Source organism: Canis lupus, chromosome 9, assembly GCF_011100685.1.
Source record: "Canis lupus familiaris isolate Mischka breed German Shepherd chromosome 9, alternate assembly UU_Cfam_GSD_1.0, whole genome shotgun sequence".
Taxonomy (NCBI): Eukaryota; Metazoa; Chordata; class Mammalia; order Carnivora; family Canidae; genus Canis; species Canis lupus.
In genome coordinates this window covers 39,620,813-39,645,731 of record NC_049230.1, presented here as the reverse complement: position 1 = coordinate 39,645,731, position 24,919 = coordinate 39,620,813, and the positions used below count along the sequence as shown (strand labels likewise).

General features: G+C 43.2%; 1 protein-coding gene and 1 long non-coding RNA gene across 4 annotated transcripts in view; one reads left to right on the top strand and one right to left on the bottom strand.

Moving 5' to 3' along the window:
• Nucleotides 1-24,919, bottom strand: part of ASIC2 (acid sensing ion channel subunit 2) — a 1,001,679-nt gene that overhangs the window by 410,000 nt on the left and 566,760 nt on the right. The window lies entirely within an intron of this gene.
• Nucleotides 1,082-24,919, top strand: LOC111097427. Of its 2 annotated transcripts, XR_005364670.1 has the most exons (5): nucleotides 1,082-1,141; nucleotides 11,922-12,058; nucleotides 12,774-13,004; nucleotides 23,411-23,477; nucleotides 23,656-24,919. It is a non-coding gene; the product is annotated as an uncharacterized LOC111097427 (long non-coding RNA). The 2 variants fall into 2 exon arrangements; XR_005364669.1 differs by lacking the exon at nucleotides 1,082-1,141 and having other exon boundaries at nucleotides 9,416-12,058.

Genomic DNA, 24,919 nt, shown 5'->3' with positions numbered 1-24,919 from the left:
GACACCAGGTGTCCTGCACGGTGTTTTTTCCAGCTGCACCCTGCTAGGCTTCGAGTAAATAAGGGCAGAACTTTTCAAAGGCTAAGCAGAAAGGCATCATGTGTTGAGTGTTCTTTCCCTAATCCTAACCATCTCATTCCCCAGCCTCCTCAAAGAACAATCCAGTGGGGGGCAAGGCCATCTAGAGGATGCAATGAAGAGGGGCCACTGTGGAAATGAGGCACTGTGGAGGTGGTGGCACTGTGCTCTGGCCTGGAACAAGGTAGGATGCAGTCAGTCCCACCCTGCTCCTGCTCCATCCACCAAGCGTTCTCTCTAGGAACCGGAGGACTGAGGATGGGAAATTGGGGCTGCTAGTCAGAAGGATGCAGGGATGGTGATCTTGGAGACAGCTAGAAGAGTGTTTGCAATTAGGTTCTTTTCTTTTTTTTACTTCCCCTTCTTGGAATGGATTTGGGGATGTGCATTTTGCTTCTAGCATTACCTTGGACTTTGAGGACCACATGGGGACCAAGGGAAAGTCAGTGGGAACTAACTGCTGAGAGCTGGTTCTGGTGGCAGGAGGCTTTCCAGAAGTGGGTGAAGATGGCCCTGTCCCACCTAGCTCAGCATGAAGGGAAATGGACCAGGATTTGGGCCATGGGGGGCTTGGCTAGAAAAGAAAGTGTGTATTTGCCCTGATGTCCTCTGTGTTGTCTTGCAGGGGGAGGATTCCCTTACTTTTCCATAACCTTTGCTGATGAGATTCCTGGACAAAGTGCAGATGAGCTGAGCTGAAGGAACCACACAGAGACCACTTTGAAACATGTGGAGAGGACCTCTTGGAGCAGAAGATACCCTGCCACAACCATGTGAAATGAATTTCCTTTCCTTCCTCTGGTCATCCCCACTTATCTCTGACTTTCAGAAGATAAGTCATTTAACTTTTGTTCTGAAGTACTCTTTTCCTTAGCTCCTCTTCTTCTTTTTTTTTTTTTTTTAAGATTTTATTTATTCATGAGAGACACTGAGAGAGAGAGGCAGAGACATACACAGAGGGAGAAACAGGCTCCCTGCAGGAAGCCCAATTTGGGACTTGATGCCAGGACTCTGGGATCACACCCTGACCCAAAGGCAGCTGCTCGGCCACTGGGCCACCCAGGTATCCCTTCCTTAGCTCTTCTGTCAAATAATTCATACTGTAATCAAACACATTAACACTATGTAAAGAGAAATCCCTGTATGTCATTCACTCAGCCAGAAAAAGTCTGATTTGATCCCCTACCCCCCAATTGCCCCACTCCACTGATCTACCTGACTCAAATCTACTCATCCTTCATGTCTCAGCTCAAATGTTGCTTCCTCTGGGAAGGCTTCCTGAGACATGCTTCCCCCCATAATGGATCTGCATTACAGTACATAATCCATTCTATTATAATTGCTCATCTGTGCTGTCGTTTCCCCCATCAGACTATGAATGCTTGAGTCAGGGTAGTGGACTGAAGGATGTCCCCAAAGATATCAGGTCCTAATCCCTGGAATCTGTGAGTGTTACCTTATATGGTAAAGTTTTTTCAAAAATGTGAGTAAATTAAGGATTTTGAGATGAGGAGATGATCCTGGATTGTCCCTGTGGGTCCCAAATGCCAGGATAAGTGTCATTATATGAGAGAACCAAGACACACAGAGGAGAAGGCAATGTGAGGATGGAGGCAAATATTGGAGTGATGTGGCTATAAGCCAAGGATGCTGACAGCTACCAGAAGCTGGAAGACGCAAAGAACGAATTCTCTTCTAGAACCTCGGCAAAGAGTATGGCCCTGCCAACACCTTGATTTCGGCCCACTGAAACTGCTTTCTGACTTCCGGCCTCCATAACTGAGAGCTAAGAAATGTCCATTGTTTTCAACCATCAAGTTTGTGGTAATTTGTTATAGCAGTTATTGGACATGAATACAGGTAGGGACCATGTCTCTTCATCCCAGCACCTTGCATATACCCCAAATGGACTAGGGTGCACAGTAGTTGTTGAATGAATGAATCCCCTAGAAGACAACCTTTGAATTTTGTCAAAAGATAGGCATATTGGGGAGTCTGGGTCAGTTCTTGGTTCTGCCTCTCAGTCATCCTTGCTTCCCAACACCCCAGTTGCCCCTCCTTTAAGGTAAAGCAATCATATCTGCCCAAGAGTATGGTTTAGTGAGTTAAATGCAATGATGGCTAGGAAAGCATTTTATAAACAGAACATCACTGTTTTTCTCCTCCCTCCTGCCTGGCCCTTCCTAGCCCAGGCTAAGGATGACACAACTAACACAACTAAACTATCTCTGTGCCAGGGGATGTCTGTCCAAACCATAGTGTGTCCAGATGAGGAAGAGCTTGATGATGCCTCAAGTGGTGTGCTCAGCTCATCACGATCTGTGTAGAACCAACTATCTTCCTCCTCCCAACCAGCTTTAGAAATTCTTGCTAGTTAGGGGCAAAGACTTACTCTAAGACAGTCATCACCTGCATCCTTCTGGGCTACCATGCTGCTGCCTCTCCTGTGTCTCTCCATTCTCTCTTGTGGGCAGCTTCCTGAGGCCACCATCTTATCACCTGTTTGCTTCTTGTCCTCTGAGTAGCAGAGTCCTGGTGTAGATGCCTCCAGAGACCTCATTCCTATTCAGCATCCCTGTTGCAGCTACCTGGACATGACTGTGTTTTCAAAGCCACTCCCTCCATCAACTGTCAAGGAAAATATAGTGGTCCACATGAATTAAGGTTGTAGGTAATTGAAAATCATTCTTTTGTATGAAAAAAATCAGAGTTGCTGATTCTAATGGAAAGTTTTCCAGACATAGAGCATTAAAGACCTTCTTGTTCTTTGGATTAGGAATTTCACACCTGGGTTCCAAAGGTACATAAAGGGATTCACAAAATAACTTTACTGCTGCATCTTCTGAATAAGCTGAAGCTTAAAAACAGCTGAACCATCCAAAATAAGGGCTAGCTTAATTGTGGCAAGCAGCTTAATAACTATTTTGAAGACACTAGAAATAATATTTAGGTATCTATTATGTACATAATATGCAGCATATGCATTATATAAAATATACATACTATATATAAATACATATAAAAGATACTTAAGTATTATTTCTTCTTCATCTTCTTCTAACTTCTCATAAAGTTCCATACTTACACATTCAACTGCTATCCTGATATGTTCTCTCATCTGTCTTATCCTAGGATTCTCAAAATTAACATGTCCCCAAACAAATATTTTTTTCTATTTTGGAAAATTGTCAAACCTGAAAAAATTTTTCCAGTTATATGATAAACTCTTAAACACCCTTCCCCAGGATTTACCAATTGTTAACTTTCTGCTATATCAAATGGAAAGTTTGATCTGATCCCCCCTCTGCTCCTCCCTGCAATTTGTTCCTTTCCAGGGCTCCATCCTTCAGTCCTCAGCACCCCTATAAACCTTGTGGATCTTGCTTGGCAGTTGCTTGAGGTGCCTCCTTCTTCCTCTTCCCCTCATGTAAAACCAACCACTCAATCCTGTTAATTCTGTCTCAAAAATAATTGAATCCCTTCACTCCTCTATTCCTGCTGTCATCACTTGATCTGTCACCAACATTTCTTTCTTGGACTGCTGCAATTGCCTTCCAATTATGTTCCTGTTGCCCTCTCTTTAATCCATTTTTATGCAGAGTCACTATAGTTTTAACTTTGAAACACATCCAGTTATATCAGTTTCTTGCTTAGAATTCTCAGTAGGTTATCCTCAATGACTTATTCGTTGCTATCCCTGACCTCTTTCATGCCACACAGACCAGGTGAGGTCCTCTGTTCTATACCCCTCCATCACTCTCTCTTTCCCCTTCTTAGCACTTCTCATAATTATCATCACAGAGTAATCCATACACACATTTGTTAACTGTCACTCTCCCCTGTAAGTCCACAAAAGGTGGGGACGTTGATGGTATTAGTTACTGCTGCATCCTTAGAAGCTCTACACATTACCTGCATAGTAGGTGATTAACACACATTTGTTACATGAATGAATACACAGAAAACGCATCTCTTGAAGTGAGCAGATTTTACTCTTCTGTGAAATTAAAACCTGGAAAACCAAGTTTGAGTTGCACGTAAGCCAAAAGATAAATAAATTAATTAATTAATAAACAAACACACACACACTGACTGCCAGCTTATTTCCACATTAATATTCAGATTTTGTATCACCTACTTGCTTTGAGGTAGTGAGGACTAGTAAAAGGAACCTCACTTTGAACATCAAGCAGTTCTGCACTTTATTTCTGGCCCTGTCTCTGGTTGTAAATCTTGGGCATGTTCTTGGATTCTTTGAGCCTTTGTTTCCTAATCTATGAAATGGATACATTAATACCTATTTCAGAGGGTCATCTTTTTTTTAATAAAATAATTTTTATTGGTGTTCAATTTACCAACATACAGAATAACACCCAGTGCTCATCCCGTCAAGTGCCCCCCCAGTGCCCGTCACCCACTCACCCCCACCCCCCACCCTCCTCCCCTTCCACCACCCCCAGTTCGTTTCCCAGAGTTAGCAGTCTTTATGTTCTGTCTCCCTTTCTGATATTTCCCACACATTTCTTCTCCCTTCCCTTATATTCCCCTTCACTATTATTTATATTCCCCAAATGAATGAGAACATACAATGTTTGTCCTTTTCCGACTGACTTACTTCACTCAGCATAATACCCTCCAGTTCCATCCACGTCGAAGCAAATGGTGGGTATTTGTCGTTTCTAATGGCTGAGGAATATTCCATTGTATACATAAACCACATCTTCTTTATCCATTTATCTTTCAGTGGACACTGAGGCTCCTTCCACAGTTTGGCTATTGTGGCCATTGCTGCTATAAACATCGGGGTGCAGGTGTCCCAGCGTTTCATTGCATCTGAATCTTTGGGGTAAATCCCCAGCAGTGCAATTGCTGGGTCGTGGGGCAGGTCTATTTTTAACTCTTTGAGGAACCTCCACACAGTTTTCCAGAGTGGCTGCACCAGTTCACATTCCCACCAACAGTGTAAGAGGGTTCCCTTTTCTCCGCATCCTCTCCAACATTTGTGGTTTCCTGCCTTGCTAATTTTCCCCACTCTCACTGGTGTGAGGTGGTATCTCATTGTGGTTTTGATTTGTATTTCCCTGATGGCAAGTGATGCAGAGCATTTTCTCATGTGCATGTTGGCCATGTCTATGTCTTCCTCTGTGAGATTTCTCTTCATGTCTTTTGCCCGTTTCATGATTGGATTGTTTGTTTCTTTGGTGTTGAGTTTAATAAGTTCTTTATAGATCTTGGAAACTAGCCCTTTATCTGATACATCATTTGCAAGTATCTTCTCCCATTCCGTAGGTTGTCTTTTAGTTTTGTTGACTGTATCCTTTGCTGTGCAAAAGCTTCTTATCTTGATGAAGTCCCAATAGTTCATTTTTGCTTTTGTTTCTTTTGCCTTCCTGGATGTATCTTGCAAGAAGTTACTGTGGCCAAGTTCAAAAAGGGTGTTGCCTGTGTTCTCCTCTAGGATTTTGATGGAATCTTGTCTCACATTTAGATCTTTCACCCATTTTGAGTTTATCTTTGTGTATGGTGAAAGAGAGTAGTCTAGTTTCATTCAGAGGGCCATCTTTAAATAAGATGGCCTTGCTTTTGTTCCCAGCACTTTTTGTCTGGTAGCTTGGTTAGGAGTTCACACATACTCATGCTGCCCTGTTCAAAAATCTAAGGAATATAATTTGACCTGTTCAAAAATCTAAGGAAATAAAAAGCTTGATGGTAGAAGTAGGTTTCATATGTTACTTGTCTCTGAGAATCGATGTTTTCTTTGTTTATAGGTGTGTGTGTGTGTGTGTGTGTGTGTATGTGTGCATGTGTGTGTGTTTGCAATGGCTTTTAGCCAGCAAGGAAGAACCAGGAGTTTGATGTGTGTGGTACACCTGTAAGGGGCTCAGGTTTGCTAGGACCAGAACCTAGTGAAGATTTTTGTGTGTGTGTGTGAAAACCATCAAGCTCTTTATTAATGAAGCCCCTCCAAATTAGACAACTCTACATATCAGTATTTAGCATAAGAAAGGTAAAGTCTCATGAAATATCAGGGCCTTACTGTCTCATAGCACAAGCACCATGACTCCTTTCAAGGGCATGTTATTAGCATGTCTTTCAAATGGGCTCTGGGCAAGTTGCTAATTTAGACCTATGGGCTTTGCCTTTCCTTCCCTGTTGAGTACTTCACCACCTTCTGCCCCTTTCCCAGTTCTCAAGTGTGTGGATGAGTGCATGAAGGGGAGGATTTGGGATTATACTCATATGTAAAAGAAAGCCTGTGACTTTGGATATAGTGAACTGATATATGTGGGTTATAGCTCCTCATTGAGGATAACCCTCTTCTTCCTTCTTGCAAAGCAGTTTTCTATAGATAAACAGGCTGATTTTACATTCTGAGTCGATGGTCTTATTTTTCTACAATATCTCATACTTTGGGAAATGTCCCTGTGTCACAAGTATCTCTGAGGGAGTGTGATGGGATCTAGGACCAGAAACCCCTTATGGATGGGAAAAGATTTTCAGAAAAGAGATAGGGGGCCCATGTGGGCATGCAAAGCAGGAAGTGCTTTCAGAGAAAAAGGGCAAAGTGGGTGCCCATGAGGGCACCTCCAACTCCTCATGAAGGCTTTTAAGTTTTGTATTTTTCCCCTTGGTCTCTGATGACAGTCATAAGATAGTATAGTTTCTTAAAAAAGCTTTATTGAGATACAATTGATCTATAAAAAAATTGCATATATTTAAAGTATGCAAATTGATGTACCTTGATATATGTATACATCTGTGATTCCATCATCACAGTTAATATCTGTCATCCCCAAAAGTTGACTTGTGCTCCCTTGTAACTCACCCTCATCCCCAATACCATACTCAGGTAACCACTGATCTGCTTCCTGTCACTATAGATTAGCTTGCATTTTCCACAAGTGTATATAAATGTAACCATACAGCATGTAATTTTTTTTGGTCTGGCTCTTTTCACTCTGTGTAATTATTTTGAGTTTCAGTTATACTGTTGCATGCAACAATAGCTCATTCATTTTTTTCCTTGGTGCTTATAACACAGTTTGTTTATCCATTTACCTGTTGATGGACATTTGGGTGGTTTCCAGTTATTGGCTATTACAAATCTGCTATAAGCATTTGCATACAAGTCTTTGTGTGAATATATGCTGAAATGCACAATCTTAAACCTTTCTCTCCTTTTGTGGTGTCATTTCTTTTAGTTTTCTCCAACCTCTGCAAAGCCTAATACAACCAGCCAGCCTCACATGGTCGTATCCTGGGAAATAAAGAGACAGGAAGGGGCAAGGTGGCTTGCCTCATGTTCACAATCCACAGTGCTGGTTCCATGTGGTGATCAGCAGATTAAAGAGTGGCCTATAGCAGAATCGAAGGTATCCTGGAGAAGCCACTACAGCAAGGACTTGACTCAGACACAGGCTCCTATTTTTGAGCTGATATGTTGGTGGAGACAGGCTGACACTTGAGATGCATATCAAGATGCCAAATCCATTGTAGGCAACTGACATATCTATATTCCCTTCTGCTAATATTTGCTTTCTTAATTTCTTCGCTTGGAAGCACTAAGTTGTTTTCTTGATAACTGGGGTTTGTAGGTAAATAACCATTAGGTAATGGAGGCACTGCTCTGCTATTTGTTGAAGATCTTGGGCCACACATAAATATTACAATATACACCAGTCTTGTATCTGAGAGTTCTCAGGGGTTCCTTCTAATTTATAAGCTAGCTTTGAGGGGAGGGCTTTTGTTGCATACAGGTATCTTCCCTAACGCGCCTTACAGGGTGAGCATTGAGCCTCCTTTCTTTTTTTCTTTTTCTAGCTTTATTGAGACATCATTGACATGTAACGTATGTAAGTTTAAGGTATACAATGTGATGATTTGATACACACATATATATATATTGCAAAATGATTATAACAATAAGCTTAGTTAACACCTCCATCCTCTCCCATAATTATCATATTTCTTGTGATGTTAACATTTAAAGTATTCTCAAGACCCTTTTCAAGTAGCCTCTTTGATGGTTGCTAACTTATGCCATGAGTTTCCTTCCTCATCAATTTCAGGACCCCCCAGAAGGCTAAGGAACAGTGAAACTCAAGCCAGTGTGGTTTCATTTACATCTCACAAGCACCCAGATATTTAGAAATATCTGGAGGACTCACTAAATGTGCTCACTTTCATCTAGTTGCTCGGGGCTGTCTCCATAAAAGCATACTAGCTTTGTGCCATCCTTTATCACAGACTGTCAGAATTGCAGGGGGCTTTGCAGGCCTTGCTGTCCAACTGTGTCATTTTCAAGAGGAGCCTGCAGCAGCTCAGAGAGGTGAGGTGCCCTGCCCAGAGTCACAGAGCTTGTTAGTGGCTGGGCTGCACTAGGAACCCAGCCTCTAGACTCCTGGTCCCCTGCTCTCTACATCCGCAATCCCTCAATCCCCAATTCTCATTTAGTTTTTCTGCGCTTAATATGTTTTCCTTGAATTGATTTTTCTCCTCTGCCTCATCTGTTACCTTCAAGGTTATTTTTGGTGCTCCTCTCTACCTCTTTCATTTTGCAGACTGATTTCCCAGGCTTTGCTGAGGTTGGCGGCATTCCTACCCCAGGGTCTCTGGCTTTCATTACTGTTCTGTTCCCTCACCCCTATATTGTCTTCCTGGGGCTTATAAAGCAGGCTGGGCCCCCAAGATCCCTTAACCCCATCTACCCACTCCCTTGTAGCATCTCTGGGATGCTGCTATTTCTCATCTTGCACTCTCCCCACCCCCTTCAGTCTATTCCCAGCTTGAGAAGTCTGCTCATAATGACAACCCTCGGAGTTCATCCTTCAGTGGGAATTCAAGACTGCACCAGCCACTGGGTGGTGACTACCGATACATCTTTCTGATGGCATTTCTTTTCTCTGCCAGGTTTTTACTGTGTGGAGATGTGTCTATCTGGGATGATCCCTTCTCTCTTAAGTATGTGGTGGGCGGGGTGTCCGCCAGATGCTTGTAGGTAATGGTTGCTGAAGTATGGATGGCTGGGGGGTTGTGTGTGTGTAGATGGAAAGAGAGCTGAACTGAGCATCATTCCAGACACCAAGTTTCTAGTTGCAGGCCTTGGAGAATCAGAAAGACAGGGAAAAAGGGGCAGGGTCAGACAACTCTCCTTTCAAAGCCCAGCTCTGCCACTATCACAGGCAAGCCTGAATTTCCTCACTTGTAAAATGGGGATGATAGTCAACCAGTGTCAGTTTTGAAGGAAGTACTGAATGTGGCAAAGGGCCTACACAGCTTAGCCCAGAGCCAGACACTTTCTTTTTTTTTTTTTTTTTTTTTTGAGCCAGACACTTTCTACTGAAATTAGGAAGAGATGGTTTCACACCTAGGTTTCCTGCACAGTAGCTGTAACTCCTGGGCAAGTTCATGAATCACTTTCAGCTTCTGTTTACTTAACTGTGAAATGGGGAGAATGAGTGCCTACCAAATAAACTGATTGTGAGGATTGGTACACAAAAGTATATAAAGTACTTAGCATGGTGCCTGGCGTGAAGTAAGTGCTCAATAAATGTTAGCCATTTTTAAGTGTTCAATAAATGCTACTTCCTTTTCCTTTGTAAATTTAGCCCCCAGCCTTTAAAAATAAACAAGTGGGTATACATCTTGAGCATGAACTTTGAGAAGTTTGAGTTAAGGTCCATTAAATACTTTTACATATACAGATATTTACTGAGTGTATACTCTGTAGGGAGAAATATCAAACCCTATGGAGCTCAAAACCTAACTGAGTGGCAAGCCATTAGGCAAATGATTTGAAAACAGTTTGTCACCAGAGCCAAAACAATCCATTGCAAATTGAACAGCTGCTTCAACAACTCAATTCTACATCCGTTTATTAAGCACTTATTAAAGGCCACGCATAAAGATGAGCAAAACCTCCAGGAGCTTATAGTCTGTAGCAGTATTATTAATAATACAATGACGATGATGATGATGATGATGATGATGACATGATGATGTTGGTGATGATGATGGTGGTGGTGATGACAATTGTAATGACAGTGGCAACACCTCAACAACAATAATAGCTAAGATGTATAAAGAGCTTACTATAAGACAGACATTGGCTAAGGGCTTTGCACGAATTGTCTTGTTTAATTCTCATAAGAATCTTTTGAAATAAGTAATCTCATTCTCTTATGGGTAAAGAAAAGGAAGCTCAGAGAGTTGTAATTTGCCCAATGCCACACAGCTTCTAAGTAGCACTGTTAAATCTCAAACTCAAGTCTGACTAGTGTTAAAGACCTTGTACCCAGCTGCTGAGAGTGCCCCTCCATTATAATGGACCAGTTGTAATGGAGGAAAGAGCTATGTGAATGTGGTTGAGGGCAAAGTGTGCTGGGGGAGAGGAGTGGAGAATCCTGAGTGTGACGGAGGTGATGGCTGAAGTCATCCGAGCTATGGCGTCTTTGGCATTGGGTCATAAGGGATAAGCAGGAGGTCAATAGTAAAGGATGAGAAAAGAGGAATCCAGATGACCAATACAAAGGGGCCTCTGAACTTTAGGTATGGTTGGAAACAAAAATCAGGTGGTATGGTAGGATGGGGAGTTCTTGGGAGAGCTTCCAAGTAAAGCCCAGGTGGGTATATAGCCTGGGGGTCTTTGGAAGCTGAACTTGTGAGAGGCAGCACAAAGGCTAGGAGGCTTCATGTTACTTGTTTTATTTTGTCAGCTTAAGTAAATTCTTTTGGGATCCATAGGGAAAGATATTTTTTCATTTTGATTTTTGGAGCTTCACATGTTTGACCTGGGAGCCAGGAGAATTCGGTTTTATTGAAAAGGCAAAACCATAATGGGCTTTGAAGACCCTAGTTTTGGATCCCATTGCTATCTCTTACTGGTTATATGGCTTTGGATGTATTAGTTAATACTGCAGAGCCTCAGTTCTCTCCTCCACAAAATGGGGTTTGTTGACAGACTTGGACAGATTAATAAAGATAAAGCATTTAGAACAGTGCCTGGTTACAAAACAAGCCCTCCTAAAATAGCATTAGATTATTGGCCATGGGTCAACTACCAATTGGCCACACAACCTTCTCTACCTGAGCCTCAAAATCCTTATCAATTAATGAAGGGATAGAATACTACTTCTATGGCCCCTCCCCAACTAAAAGGGATTCATTCCAAATGGCTCCTTTGGTGAAGAATAAGAACAAGAAAACCTTATAGCTTTCCTTTTCTGATAAAAACAAAGAATAGAGTAATTCAGGAGCACCAATCTATGTGTGCAGCATGAGTCCTGTCTGAGAGAGCCTTCTCAGAGCTGACAATATTAGCAAGACCGATGGCCTCATCATTGGTCAGCCTCCACGTTGTCAATGGAGAGATACAAAAGGCCTTGTCTGGTTAGATAATTGAAACAACCTGTCAATTCTAGAGACCTCATTACGTTAGCTTGTTCATCAGTTTTTTTTGTTTTTTTTTTTTATGACCCAGGGATCTTAACATTATTTAAGCATTTTGATCAAGATACAGTTTTGCCTTTACCAAGTCTCTTGCCTGCTAGGCTGGCTGCAGGGTCAGCTGTGAATGATTCATCGCCTGCTACTTGTCCACATCCCCATCTCCTGTGCTCTCATTCCATAGCTGGCATGTTTGTCAGGCAGGCTGTGTGGTTCCTGTGTGCTATGTCTGAGGCACATCCTGCCACGAAGAGGCTGCCTCCCAGGAGACGCACACAGGATCAGTGTATCTAATTCATCCAGTGGATATTTAGCTCATTAAACACCAATAGATTCAAACAGAAAAATGGAACCATGCACATCATTAAAGCTAAATACGTTTCCTTCCTTTGTCTTAGTTTTATTTTCTGAAGGGGAATGTAAGGAGCTCTGCATACCGACAGGCTCATTGCTGGAGCCGGGGTGAGAAGCTGAAAGCATCCAGGCAGAGAGATAAAAGGAGATTGGCTCCAAGCAATATCCCTCCTTGCAGGAAGTGAGTGGTGGTGAATCCATATTTCTACATAATAAGCTGTTATGTGAGGGCCAGAGTGTCCCTTCATCAATGCAAGGGGAGAATGTCAGGCAGAGCTGGCTGTACCCGTGAGGATGAGGTCACCATCCCTGCTGATCTCAGGGGCAGCAGCTGGCCTGCCTGCTTGGACTGTATAGGCTTTCCATTTGCTCCTTGCAGCCTGTGGAAGGAATACTTGCCTGTGGGCTGTCATCCCAGTGTGGCCTGATAGCTGGGAAGTGACTATCTCTTGGTTGGTCTTCATTAGAGTGGTAGGGATATTAGGGGGCATCACGTTCATTTAGTCCCTGGGTTGTGGTTACATTTTTCATGACCCCAAAATCTGGGGACTGTGAAACGATTTTTAAAGATGCCAGGTTTTTCAGTACATTGCAGTGTCTTAGATTTCTATAGCTGAGAGCCCAGCTAATGACTTTAATAGTTTTGTTGTTGTTTTGCTTGCCTCCAACATATTTATGTCCCACTTCATTCTGTTCATGAGGTCCAGATTTGCTTTGGGGGAACCACTTCCCCTAGCGTTAGTCTTGGGTATTGACCCCACTGTCAACATGAGGGGTGAGCTCAGATTGACTTAAACCAATGGACATGTCCTGGCCCCGGGGATGTTACACAGCTTGGGCAAATAATACACAAGGCACCAATGAGGGGACAAGTGATCTACTGTTTTCCCTTCCAGGAGCTGGTGGAAGAGGTGCCCTTCTCCTTCTCCTGGATGGTGTGCACTGGAGCTACAAGGTTGAAATTGGTGCAGCTTTTTGGCTTCCTTGATGAGGGTCATCTTGAGGCTGATGATGGCATGCAAAGGAGGCCAGCATGGAGAAAATCAGGTCTGGCTCCCCGATAACTGTGTGAATCTCTGGAAGAAACCACAAGTGAAGCCAGAACCACTTCAGGATTCTTCAGTTATGTAAGCAAATTACTTTGTTTTGGGCCAGTTTTCCTCTTAGCTGCAAAGATAAGTTTTGGAGTAGATGGTCCTATCAACCACAGAAATGGGGAAAACCCATGGCTGAAGACATTGTATTTGGGTCTCATTAACCAAGTTGATTCCCTTCTGTTTCAACATTGTTGATCCTCTAAGACCCTCCGTAATATATGGAAAATATGTGCTAGACATTGACTTAACATGCCATGACTGCTTTAAACCTTTGAGCAACCCAGTGGGGTGTATACAGTTCTTTACTCCACTTTACAGGAAACGGAGGCACACAGAGGTTAAGAAATTTGCCTAAGGTCACAGAATTCAGAAAGCCATGACTTGGTCTGATATCAGACTTCTCACATCCTCACAACTCTAAGATTCTACGATTCTACAGTTTCCAGAAGCAGAGCCAATGACTCTTCCCACTGGGAACTATCAACCGTCCAGCCAATTTCATTGCCTAGAGCTTCCTCAGCTTTTCTCAATATCATCTCCTTTGTCCAAATGATAATTACCAGCTGCATTCTTAAATCATCTGCGTTCTCCTCCAAGTCCGACACTGTGGTTTCTGTAACACACTTCTCCATAGCATTATATTATAATGTAACCAACCCACTTCCAACCTGCCCTTGAGCTTTTTCTTTACCATAATAGTCCCAGATCCAAGTTTGACAGCCCAAGGAAGTGCTCCATGGGATTTGATTCCTTAGGAATGAACAGAACACATAACACTCCTCCCAGTTTAGAGCCACACTCTGAAATCTTGTTGAGTTGCTGACATGCTGGTTTTGCCTAGGTCCCAGAGGCTGTGGGGATGAGGAATTATGGAATGTCATCTTATTGCTCCTTTCTACCCTCTGCCAACTCCATCCGCCAGGCTCAACCTTAGCCATATAAATAACCCCTCTCCCAATTCCCCAGAGGGCCTTTCACATGCTCACATCCAGTCTTCCACACTTTGACATTCCAGGTTGTCTGTTATGACCCATCCCTTTATGAAATGCAGAGAAAAGGACTCCAGGCAGACTCTGTGTGGGTGGCATGATCAAGGGCATTAACAGAATCACAAAAAATGGCACATGTTGGCAAAGAGTGGGGAAACTGTCCATAGCACCACACTTTTGAGAGTTGACTGATGCTCAGGTTTTCCAAATGCTCACCCATACTCTAGAATCTATTGCCAAACACACCAGGAGGGCATTATATATGATATATATAAATGTAAATATGTATGTCATATGTACATATGAATATATATGTGATATATATCACACAAGCACATATATATCTCACATGCCCCAGCCATCCCTGTCTCTTATCTATCCCATCCATATCAAGAAGTCATTGACTTGACTGAATACAAACATACAGAGAATTATACATTAGAGGGTGACTTTAATAAATCACAAAGAAAAAAAAATAAATCACATAAGGAAACCTTCAGATCTCTGATTGTACCAGTTATACCCTAGCTCCATTCACTCGTCAAGTGAATAGTGTATTGATCTGCCCATCTACTCACTCATTTAACAAAACTTTATTGAACAGTGACATGTGCCACTGTGTAAGGCATTGAGGAGACATAGATGAAAAATACATATTTTCTGCCCTTGGAGCTCACACTTTAGTGGAAGAGAGAAATAAACAAGAGTATTTTAGTGCATTTAGGTAAGCATTTTAACAGCATTAATCACTTATGAGAACCTAGAAGAAAAGCCAGGCTTTGGAAGTCAGAAAAGGCTTCTTAGCAAAGGTGACAGCTGGGAATAATAGCTGGGAATTACCCTGGTTGATACTGCTAATCACTTTCCAGTATCTGCCCTCTCTTCCTTCTGGTAATAGGACCTACCAGGTTTTAGATGGGATTAGTGGCCAAAGACTTATTTCCAGCTTCTCTTACATCTTGATGTAGCCATGGGACTAAATTCTAGTCAATAAGATATGAATGAAAGAGATGTATACAGTCTGGTTTCAGCCTTTAAAAAAAGGTTAACTTGCCCTCTTCTTCCTCTCTTTCACTCTCATTGGGTTGAAATGTGGGTAAGGTGGAAATGATCTAGCTCTGACCATACCAATAATACCCTAGTGGATGACAGAGCCATAAAATAGAAGGACTAGAGGTACCCACCAGCTCTGGACCTCCCACCTGTCTCTCACTACAGCTACTGTACCTGGCACCCCTTTGAAAATAACAGCTTAACCTCCACCTTTACAAAATAACCACCCACCCACAGACTTAGCTCTGCACAAGAAATTCAGCCTGATTAGATATTAAAATGTCCCCTCCCTCTTGGGTAAGTATGATCTATAAATAGTTGGTGGTCAATGTGCTTTGATATTTCTGGAGGATCTGGGGAAGAATAAAACACTGGATTCTGCTCAGAGTATTGAACTATAGCCACACCCCCATCATGTACAGCCCGCATTCCCTACCAGTCTTTCTGCTGGGTGTCTTCTCTGTTGGGTACTTGGAGGTGGAGTGATTTAAAGGGAGGGAGCAGGTGACAGGAGCCTTGCTCTGCTTCTCAGCTTGACCTTTGGGCTGCCTGTGCCTCCCACCTGCTTCCTGCCACACTCACCCCTTTGTGCCTTCCACTGCCTTTGGTAATGTTATATATTGTCTTAAATTTCTCCAATTCAAATACAGAATCCTGTTCCTATTTCTGAGATTTCCTAAGATACGGTAGTCTTGAAGTTGTATTCTACTCAGTCCTCTTGAATTAAAAACCTAGATCCTTGGTCTTTCTTAATTGCATGTACATTTGGTTCTTGTTTTAAAAAACCTGTCATTGGACTCAGTCTGTAGTATCATCCTCAATTCACCTGTTCAAATTAACAACTTATTGGGCTAGGTTAGTTTGACCCAGTATCTATCTACCTACATTGGTCCTGCTCAGTGCTCAGTTGCCATTGTCCCCCAAAGGGAGTTTCTGTATGGTTTACAGCTGGAGCTACAAAACTGTCTTCATACTTCATGATCTTCTTCTTCTTTTTAAAATTTTATTTATTTATTCATGAGAGACACACACACACAGAGGCAGAAGCACAGGCAGAGAGAGAAGCAGGCTTCCTGTGGGGAGCCTGATGTGAGACTTGATCCCAAGACCCGAGGATCATGATCTGAGCCAAAAGCAGATGCTCAACTACTGAGCCACCCAGGTGCCCCTCATGATCTTAATTCTACCTAGCAACATGACCAGGACTACCTCCCAAAGCTACTCTTCAGACTAAATATTGGCAAATGAAGCATGCCAAAGACAAAGAAATGCTCTTAATATTTCCCATTTGCTTTCTGTCAGTAAACTAGAGGGCAGTCCATTGCCTTTCTCAGAATATATTTTGTCCTATTAGTCCAACAGGCAGTTGGATAAGTAGGACATAGTTGGCAGGAAGTCCTCTACTCCATGAAATCTGTCTATATGAGCTCCAGACCTTATGGACCCAAAAAGGGACAATTGCAAGATTCATGGGAAATTGTCTGTGAAATGATGATTCTGCTCAGATATCTGCTCTCCAAGATCTTGGATGGCTAGGAGCCTCCAGCCCAGCTGGTTTCTCTCTCACTCCTCTGTGTTCTCCCAGCCACATTGCATGTCACTGTGGTACTACTGCACACACTGAAAGGTCACGACTTGCAGATGTGCCTCTCCCCTTCAAGGTGAATCATATGTCTTCATATGTCCAGAAATCAGCACAGTACCCGGCACATGGGAAGGGTTTATAAGATAAAGGAATCCTCAGAAAGCAAGATTGACATATTGGTTACAGACTCTTCTGAACAACAAAGCACAAAACAGCTCCATTCTGAGATTCTGAATCCATTTGGCATTCCATTCTTGCCTGCCCTTCACATGCCACATCCCCCTGCATGTCACCAAATGCTCTTTACCTGTTCATTTCCCCAATCCTGAGGTCCCTGGTTGTGAAGCCTGCTTTCCAGGCAGTAAGACTGGGCTTTCCTTTCTGTATCCTTTGCATTTTGACAGATCTCTAGATTTTGGTAGTTCTTGATTCTCCTTGCTCAATGGCTTCTGGAATCCCAGGAGAACCACTTCCCATTTCTGGCCAGATCCTATGAAACCTCTGACTAGCACCAGGCCACCCTGGGGTGTTGGGCAGAGATTTGGGTAATATAGTATTTGAACCCAAATAGGGAGCTACTTGTTACTGACATTTGGGGAAAATATCCAAATAGAAAATTTCAATTGAGAGACCCCCATTTTTGTTTCCAGACTCCTTAACGGCTCGAACTATGTGTGTGTGTGTGTGTGTTCCATTTTTAAATGTTTTTATAACATTAGCAGGTAAGTGTCTGGAAATGAACTCTCCTACTGAGCCCATTACCTGGAAGTTGACACTGATCCCTCACACCACTCTCCCCCCACAGCCCACAAGCATTTGACTAGGCTTAAGGTAACATCCTTAGTTCCCCTGAATCATGTGATTCCCTGATTCAGGACTTTGCACAGTTCACAAGTGTCAGCAAGGCACTTTTTCCGCTTAGGAAGAAACTTCTCCCTTTAAATGTTTTGTTTGCTTTCAAGTCCATTTGAATACAAAAATACAATGGAATCCCATTAAAATAATGTCTGGGGCATGAGACACAAGGATAAAAGACAGGAAATTGCCCTATTCTTTATGCAGACCTCCACTTGGAGCTGACAGTTCCTGGATAACCTAGGGAAACAGGCTGTTAAGAAAACAAGTGGGCCATATTTCATGCTGGCTTCCAGCCTCCCCTGGCTGTTTTTATTAGAGGCACAGGGGACAGTTAGAGCAGTAATACACCAGGCTGCTTTATAGTGCTTTTCTCCCAAATGCTGAATTTTCATAATTGTTCAACAGGAAAATTGTTCCTTGGGCTGAAAATGTAAATTCTTTAGTCACCTGGGGAAAGGTAGTAAGTGGGAGGTCTTTGAGAGTGAGCTTTGATGATGAAAGTAAGCTTACAAATCCGAGAGTTGGAAGGGTCTGACCCTTCACTTGAAATATGCATGATCTGGGACCCAGAGAAAGGAAGAGATAAATGTCCAGGCACACAGAAAGTGGTGACAGAGGTAGGACCAGAATGTGGACTCTCCACTCTGGTCTCGTGCTCTACCCCTTCTCTTGTGCCTGACTGATGCAGGGATGTGTAAGACAAGTTCTATACCAAAGTATTCTTATTGCTGGATTCAAGTCTTAAAGACTGTAAGGACCAGCCAAAGAAAGTGTCCTTAGGCTGATGCCAGGAAGAATGTAGTCAGATTTATGGAAGATGTTTCTGAGTATCAGAGCATGGGGATTCTGGATGGAAGACTTGCATAGGACATGGATTCTTTGCACTAACTGGATCATACTTTTTAAAGGATGTTTAAAAATAAGGGTGAATTTGGAAAGGATTATCGAAGGATTATCTGCTGATGAAACAGATGGAGGATAGGTAGCATGAAGGATACTTTCCCAAAAGTTCTTAAAGATGAGAAAACCCTGAACTGTCTCGGGCAGGTTAAACACTCCAAATGATACAGAGACTGGGTCAGAGAGCTGAGCAGGTCTCATTCAGGACCAGGATTCTCAGACTGTGGCCTTCTAGATTTATGAGATAGCTCTTCCTCAGTTCTCAGGGCTGAAAACTCAAGAGTACAGGCTTTATTATTATTATTTTTTTGTCTAGGAATAAAGCAGCTGTGTCACTGAGAACCAGAGGAGCTTATAAGTAGCTACGGGCTCTATTCTACACCTCCCTCTTCTCTCCCCAGCTAGCGTAGATTCTGAGCTTCCAGAATACTGTTGGACAAATCAATGAATGAAGACAGTCAAAGATAAAGATGGTGGTACTGTTTGGGAAGGCAAAGACCACCTTGTGTTCTCCATTCCACATCTCAGATGGCAAAATATATTCATAATACATTCACAACTCATTCATCCAGGAATGAAGTTTCTGGAATGGATTAATTTTCCAGGTACTGAAGTCAGCTCCTTTAAGCATAAAACATTTGGTTTTGGTTCTTTTGATTTGAGAACACCTTAACTATATTATATACTCCTAAGCCAGGGCCTACTAAACAGAAATGTCATTTTTTTTTTTCTGTTTCCGAACTTAATAAGGTAGTTAAATCATGATACATTTTTCTAGGGTACTTTCTAATTACAGTGTAACTTTACATACATTATCTCATTTAATCCTCATAACAACTTTAGGAAGTCCATTATGTATATGTACATTTGTCTATTTATGTCTATATGTTCATTCTCATTTACACAGAAAAACTGAGGATCAAACAAAATAAAAAGTCATTTTTTTCAAGGTTACAGCCAGGAAGAGACAGAGTCAGGTCTCAAATCCTTATCATCTAATTGCAAATCCATTGCTTGTCCTCAGAGAGTAAGTGTTCTTGACTCTGTCTCAGGGCATGGCCAATGGCAGGATCAGGAGTTTGCTAGAAACGTGAACACTGCAGACTGGAAAAGAATGGCTTGCTGGGCCTAAGCAACAAGTTGGTAAACAAGGGAAGGAAGCCAGGATAGTGGGGGAAAAGAGCCTGGTTATAGGCCTGGACCCCAGAGAAGGGAGGCTGCCAGCCATCAATGTCAATGCCCAAATGGGTGTGAAAAGTTGGCTGGATGCTTTCTGGCACTGCTAACCCAGGAGGGCCTGAGGGGCAGGCAGGGCCTGGCAGAAGGAAGCTCTTGGCGGGGATGATGCTTCCACAGGTGCTTATGGTTGGCATGAGTGGCTTGGAGCCAGACTCAAGCCAGAAATTGGGTCTAGCCCCAGGGTGTTACCGACTGGGGTAGACAAGGCACAGTGTATGAGGGCAGAGAGCCAGACCAAGCAAAAGTGTGGAAACCACCAGAAACTGAGGCATCAGGGAGGGCTGGCAGCCTGGCCTGCACAGCTGGGTGAAGGCCCTGCAGATTCCCCAGCACACTGGCACCTGGATACAGACCCTCATGGCATTCTTCCCAGTCCCATCCTCTGAGCTTCCAGGATCTTCAGAGCTGCAAGAGGGGAACACGGGGGTACAAGCAAAAACTAGAGCCAAAATGGTGCCACTGATCATTTCTGAGGGGCTCCTCTTGGAGAGCAGCAGACATAATGTGTGTTGTCCGGAGACAGGGAAACAGGGTGGTGGAGGGTCGAAGTCATGGACTCTAGATTCTCACTTGTTAGCTATGGCCTTGAGCTAATGGCATGATCTCACTGAGCAATACAGTGATAATAATAGCCTCATCCTTCCTTCCAGGGTTAGCTGAAGTATCTGACCTGGTACCATAAATCAAAGTATTTCCTTTGAATTAAAGAAATATGGTCAGCTTCCTATTGTCTACTTAATGTTGGATGGGAACTAGAGAATTAGGATTTTTCAGTTTTGTTTTTTTTAAATGCAGCAGCCAAGGTATTATGTGTCTGCAATGTTCCAGGCACTGAGCTAAGTGTCACAGGACAACAAGGATGACTAAAAGTTTGGGCTTTGGGGGCCAGCCCAGGGAACTAACATCTAGTTAAATAGTAAATGCACAGCAGTTGTAATACACAATGGAAAGCAGAATGAGGTAAGGGCTGAAAGGGGGTATATGCATGGAGCAGCCACAGGAACTCGGAATGATTCATTTTAACTGGAGTGGGGGTGGGTGTCAGGAAGGAGCTCATGGAGCAGCTGGTGTTGGAACCAGACCATGCAAGAGAGCTATGATTGAGGGTAATAGCAGAATCCAGCAGGGAAATCATCAACCATGGGTCTCAGTCCTAAATCAACTTTTAAGGTTCTAAACTGATGCTTCAAAACCAAGATTATACTCTTGAAGCACCCAGGGATCTTTCAGATAATTTTCAGGTGACCAGATCCCATTCAGATCACCTGTTTCAGGAGCCCTGAGAGTGGGGCCAGGGTATCAGCATATTGAAGAAACTCCTCATACAAGGTGATTCTGATGAGTACCTTTGGTTAAGAGCCAGTGTCCTAAACCAGTCCCAAGCTTTAGCAGGCTTAAACATCTCCTGGAGATCTCGTTAAGATACATGTTCATTGCCCTTTCTTCAAAGATTCTGACACAGGAAGTTGGGATGAGATCAGAGATTTTGCATTTCTAAAAGACTCAGGTGATGCTGATGCTAAATGTATGTGGACCACATGTTGAGTTGCAGGACTCTAAATCATCAGTTCGCCCCTTGTTTCTTGCAAAGAGGTCCCCTTCACTTGAAAGCAAATTCATGCTTCTCCATCCTAGACCTTTAAGAAGTTATGTATTCCCAATCACCTTGAAACCACCTGTGCATACAAGTGAAAAAAGACATCCCAAAAGGGTTCATAGCACTAGCTCTGGCCTCTGTACTGCTTTCCCCTGACTCAGTTTCCTTCTGGTCCCAGCTTCTCAGTTTTGTTCCCGCTTCTATGCCTGCTCTGTATAACTCTACTGGATCATGTGCATTCTGTCCCTGCCCAGGAACTTCAGAAATATGTCCAATTCTTTTTCTCTTCCCCCTCAGAATCTAACTCCTGGCCAGTCCACTTGATGCTCAGCAAAGAGATGGTTTGGTCCCACTAGACTGGTTGGCTCAGAGAACATCTGAGGACTGAGTGTGTTCTGCTCTCCTTCTCTCTGACACTAGCTCTGGGAAGATTGGTATGATGACTTTGAGTCACATTTGTCCTTTCCATGTTTTTGATCAGCTTCATTTCTGAAAAATATTGCTCACGGGACCAATTGGTGATCATTAGAGCTAGAGAGCTCTTCAAAGCTTCCTTTCTGTGTTAGGAGAAATTACCTGGATGGGATTGTTGAGCTAGCTGACTGACTCTGGGATTTAGTCATTTGAAAGAGTTAGCTGTTGACAGATGATGACACTTGCCTTTTAGAAACTTGGTAAAACAAGCCTTGTATTGTGGGTTCTTGTTAATTTAGTGGCTCTTTTTTTGTTTTTTTGTTTTTTTTTTAAGATTTCATTTATTTATTCATGAGGGGGCCAGGTGTGGGAGAGGCAGAAGCAGGCTCCATGCAGGGAGCCTGATGCAGGACTCGATCCCCGGACTCCAGGATCACGCCCTGGACTGAAGGCAGTTGCTAAACCGCTGAGCCACCCAGGGATCCCCAATCCAGTGGCTCTTGGCTAGTTCCCTACCTTTTGGCTCTGAGAAAAGTCTTAACTTCACCCCTCACCAGAGTTGCCTTTCAGAAGCAACATCCATGCGCATTTCAGCTAAATCATATAAGCATTTTGTTTTTATTTCATCTTTAAAAATGTTCTCTCCTTTTCCTTTTTTTTATTTTAATCAAGTCTTTTGTGCTGGGAACAATACTAGATGACGTGAAAATGAAGAAGTAAATTAGATTTGATCACTTGTACTCAAATCACATGGTAGAGGAGACACACACCATAAATAGTTACCTTTATGATACTGCTTGTTTTTAGAGAGGCACTGTGTGCAGTGAAAGTACAAAAACGGGGTTCATTTTTGGCTAAAGAAAACCAGGAAGTCTTATGGAAAGAGACGTTGCCTTTTCTGCATGGAAAAGTCAGGAATGGTCTGACTTTGAGAGAATAGCCACATCTGAAAATATAACACAGGAAATACATGGTACTTAGGTGGGTGCAAATGTTAGCACATCTCTTAGATAACCACAATGAAGGTCCTGTGAACACTAATTACGGTAACAACAAACGTCTTTTGAATACCGTGTGCCAAACACCCTATTGCATCATCAAGTTCAGTGAAATCCTCCCAATAGCCCATGAAGTGATGGTATATCCCCATTTTACAGATGAGTACACTGTGGTTTAGAGAGATGAGGTAATTTGGTCAAGGTCTTTCAGTGCTGGAATGTGAGTTCAGGAATTTACACTGGTGACTGTTAGCCGGTATTACTTGTTGAACACCCACTGTGCATAAGTCATCTTTTTCATCTTTAAAACAATCCTATAAAGCAGAGGATGAACGTGTCAGGAGGTGAATTTTGCACATTTATACAGTCATTAAATAGAAGGACTCGGATTAGAAAGCAGGTCTGTCTGAATTTCTAAGCCCATCTTCTTTTGACTTTGCCAAATTCTTCCTCCTTCATTGGATCCTTCAACGTCTTAACCTAAAGGGATGGCAGTAAACATGGCTGTTCCAGACAGGCTGTCTGCAGAGAACCTGTGCAGTTCTGTAATGGAATGATTGCTCCACATTTGCTTAGGGCTGGAGGTGCAAATGGCACGAATGATTGCCCAGAGATGGAAAGAAACAAGGAAACATGCATTCATAGGGGCCAGCCAGGAGAATTACAGGTTGGGTGGAGAGGTGGTAAGACAGGCTGCTTGCTCTGGGGTTCAGCAGCCCTAGGTGACTTTGGCCTAGTCACTTTCCCTCCTGAGCCCCAGTTTTCTCGAGTGTAGAATGGAAATGCTAACACCTCTCTTGTAGGATTATGGAGAAGAACAAATGAGCCAGCCTGGAGCACAGAGTCCGGCCCATGGACATGCAATAATCAGTAAGTACCTTCTTGCTGCCCTGTTTACTTTGGCTCCCGTGGCTCTGATCAGGCTTTGGAGAAAAAAAGGTTCATTTCTTGAGCAGGAAGATTCTGATTTCAAAAGGGAGGCCCCGGGGCACACAGATTGGCATGGGGGACTCTGGCATAATATCCATCTATTTGGTTCTTTCTTCAGGCCAGAATGCTGGTTTCAGGAGCCTTCATGCAAGCACTAAATCCACCTAATTGCTTTGAAAAGCATGGGGTAGATAAATATCCCATCAGCCCACCGCTGTAATAACGCCAGTGACATTTATGCCTGAGATGAAGAATGCAGGATGAACGGTGATCAGACCCCAGGTACCCTGCAGTGATTGACAGCCCAGACAAGGCACCCCCCTGAGCCAGGAAATGCCAGCCTCTGGGTGGGGTGAGGGCTGGGGGGTGCAGTAAGCGGGGATGAATGTCACGTGGGGCTTCTGGAAGTAGATCAGGTTTGTCCAGGATATGAAGTGGAAAGAAGGCTGTCTGGGCAAGTTACATAACCTCTCCAAACCTCTGGATTATGTCTGTGAGAGGAACACCATGATGCTTTGGGCACAAAATAAATGAGAGGAATAAATGAAGAACCTAGCACTATTCCTGCAGAGCTGTCAGAGCTCCAACGCGTTCATATTTTTCCTTTCTCCTGGAATCGCCTCTTTCTTTGCTCTCAAGAGTCCAAGACCTGTGCATGCCCCATTCACAAACCCAGGAGTGCACTCCACTCATCTGTTCATTCGTTAATACTATTTTTCATTCTTTCACTAATTATGTTTCAGTCACCCAAAATGTGCCAGATTCTAACCTGGGATGCACATACAAAAAATAATCAGACCTTTTGCCTGCCCTTGAGTTGTTCAGAGGTTAACGGCGGACAGCGCATTGTCTCAGATAGGGTCCCAACAAGGAAAAGATGGCACACTCAGGTAAAGATAATCCAAGGAGAGTTTATTCACAAAGGGATTAATTATAAAGGGATGAGTGCAGTCACCAGCAGCAAGGCTGTCACCACCCCCAGGGCCAACGGGAAGGAAGAGACCCAATCTAGCAGGAAAGAGCTGCGCACAGCAGTCCACCTTCAGAGGAGCAGTAACCTTCTGTCCAGGGACACAGGCAGCCCAAGGTAACCTCCCAGGAAGGGAGCCCCATGGCTCCTCCGTCTCTCGAAACTTCTCTTATGCTCCACATTAGCTGACATGATCAGAAGCTCAAGGGCAATGAGCTCGTTGATTCAGTCCACAGCCCTGCCTTTCTCACCACCACCTGGACCCCCGAGATATTCTTTCCCCTTCCTCTTTGCGTGGCCAACTCTTAGCTGACCTTATGACATCATGACCTACTGAAACATTCAGAAAGATGTAGAGAAGAAAAATCAGACACTCATGTACCCACTGCCTGTACTTAATAAATGTGAAGGT